Consider the following 2,973-nt stretch of genomic DNA (forward strand, 5'->3'; position numbering starts at 1 on the left):
AATTGAAACTGCAATGATAGATTTTGAATATACATTTAGCGCCCCTGGCGGCGACGCGGGTGAAACTGATGTGATTTATCGAATATTTTATTCCTGATGATTGCATTCACCAAATGTTATCATGCCGAAAGCTGCAAGCTTACTAACAGTCAGAGCTGGGCAAATTACTACAAAGTATTTAAATACAATTGCCAAATACTGTCAACATTAAAAAAGTCAATAACTACTAATTATTAATTAGAATATGCCGGTAATTGGTTAACAAATACTTTTAGTAAAGTATTTAAATGCAAAAAAGTATTTACGAACACAAAGTTAGTTTGGATTAGTTACTTACTAATTAGTATTTAACTTCTCAACTGTCATATTATAGTACACCAACATCACTGATATATGTACTATATTTACCAAACTACAAAAAAAACATATTTTTTTAAAACATTTAGTAACATTCAGAAACAATACATAAAAATATTTTCAGAAAAACAGAACACATAGCATAGGAACTTATGAAATAGGATAATAATCAGACAAAAACTTAAAAAAAAATGTTAAAATGTATTATTTAATACCAATTACTTATGATAATATTCGTTAAAGTAGTTGTTGATTTTTCGCGAGAGCTAGTTCTTTCGAACTTTTGCTCCTTCTGGCTTATGGTAATTTTCCGAGTGTTTTTAATCGCGTTCGTGATTTTTGCAGATGCACCCCCTTGCCCTTGTACCTCTGCGTTTTAACGGGGGGTGGGGGAAAGAGGCAAAGGTTTGGAAGGAAAGGAGTCGGTTAGTTTTTCCATTCCAAGTGGGCTGTTGGAGAATCAAGTTGTAACTAACCTGATCCGGCTCGTATGACCAAATGTTGGGGGTGGCACTTTCCTGAGATTGGTCAAATCCAGTTCGTGGGACCAAAATGTACTGGTCTCACTCGGATAAATAATTAGGAATGCCAGACACGAGTATATGGGGAAAATTTCTACTATTCGAAGGACCAATATGTGAGGGGTGCCAGTGTTTGGTGGGTATCGTTGAGAGCAGTTGCAGGAGTAAATAAATCTGCCAATTTCGTATGTGCCTGCCTAACTTGCACTGGTGACACGTTTATTTTGCCACTTTTTCCAATTAGCTTGGGCAGTATGTTCTTTGAAATGGGCTGAGTAGCGTAATTCTAATCGCGTGGGGAACTGTTTCCAACTAGTTCACTGGAGCACTGAATTGATTTGAGGGTGAAGAATTAAGGTTTGGGGTTTGAGACACTTCTCTTCCAGAGTCTGCGATTTGTACTGTTTTACTTGAGGCGAAACACTCCCGATGTGTTCGACTTGAGGTGAAACGACAAACTGTGATCTCTGGTCACTTTTTTCAACTAAAGTAGAGAAGAAATCAGAAGTGCAGGGTGAGGGAAACAGGGTATTTCCCACGCTCTGTGCTCGGCTGTGTTGGGTGGTCGCTTAAAGGACTCCAACTTTCAATAGTGAAAAGAGTAGCCGTGCACAGATGTGTGTTTGCTCAATAGTCAATGGTTGCCCTTCTGATTTCACGATGCCCTTTGTAGTAGACATTAGGCATTTTATTAAGTGAACTACATGGAAACGAAAACAATCACCAATTGCATCAAGGCTTTCACGCTTGCCATGCAATTCGAGCAGTGGTACCGCTTAGAGCGGTGTCTGATATTCCCAATTGTGGCCCGACAGTCACGGCTGATTTGGGACCTTAACGGGAATCGGTAACAAGGGCGCACCGTTTCAGGAATTCAGCATTGAAACGTAACTTGGACAATAACTGTATCAATTGTTTAAATGTTATTAGCACAGGGGCCATGATGGATTTATGGCCCCGAATGGGTTCGACGGACTTAGTGGAGAAAGTGGATTTCACTACTGGGTTTGGGTTATTAAGGACTTTGGAGGCTCCTCGCCGCCATACACTATCAGACAAAAACTTTGAAAACCTAATGCTATTAAATTGCATTTCCGGAGTCTCTCTGCCGGAATGCATTTTGGTCGATGGGATGGTGGATGCGCACAAAAAAAACCCACGTCCAACACAACGCACAAAATTTACTGGATAACGTGGGAGTTTCCCACGTAACGGGATGCCAGGTACTTCTTTTGGGTAGTACCCCCCTGTTTGAGCGCGATTCTGCGCGCAATGCAAACTACCAAAAACTAACAAAAAAAACAACAAACAGAACAGAAACCAACTGCAATTAAAAACAATTTATAAAATAAACTAAAATTACGTGAGTCTATGGCTCGGGTACCTGTGGCGCACACAATTGTCCCACGTACCGCGGCGGGCAAATAATCTTGTCTCTGGACGGGCACAATAGTTCCGCGGTAGGTTCACCGGTTTCCCTGGGGATCAAGGAGCAAGGATGCTTCGGAAAAAACTGGATTTCCTTGAAATCCGACCCTCGGTCATAAAAGGAAAATGGCGTGGCGTGGCGTCGGTAGCCTTCTTTTTGAATACCCCCGGACTGCCTCCGTACGCGTTTCCTTCGGGAATGGCCCACAGGCATTGAACTATATACTAACTGGAACGGCATCGCCCATAAACAGCGAGGGGCCGTAGCGAGTATTTGTATTGTATTCCGCGTCGTGTTCATCACATGTGCTTATATGCTAAGTTTTATACCGCGTCATATATTTCGTTTATTTTTGTTCAAAAAGCACTGTTTTTAAATTTGCAAACATGGTTATGGGATGTGTGGCATATCAATGTAATAATGTGCATAATAAGAATAGTAATATTCAATTTCATTTATGGTTTAAAAGACCTGAAATCATGTCAATGTGGATCAATGCCATAAGGCGGGAGGACTGGACACCAACAAAAAGTAGCAAATTATGCAGTAACAATTTTTGGACACTGATTATCAAATACGCCCTGGAGCCAGAGTTAAATTATTAAAGTGTGATGCAGTGCCAAGTATTTTCATTTTTCCAGAACATTTATTAAAAAAATATCAATC

Source organism: Dendroctonus ponderosae, unplaced genomic scaffold, assembly GCF_020466585.1.
Source record: "Dendroctonus ponderosae isolate FM_Combo_2020 unplaced genomic scaffold, Dpon_F_20191213v2 Dpon_F_20191213_1, whole genome shotgun sequence".
In the NCBI taxonomy this organism is placed as follows: Eukaryota; Metazoa; Arthropoda; class Insecta; order Coleoptera; family Curculionidae; genus Dendroctonus; species Dendroctonus ponderosae.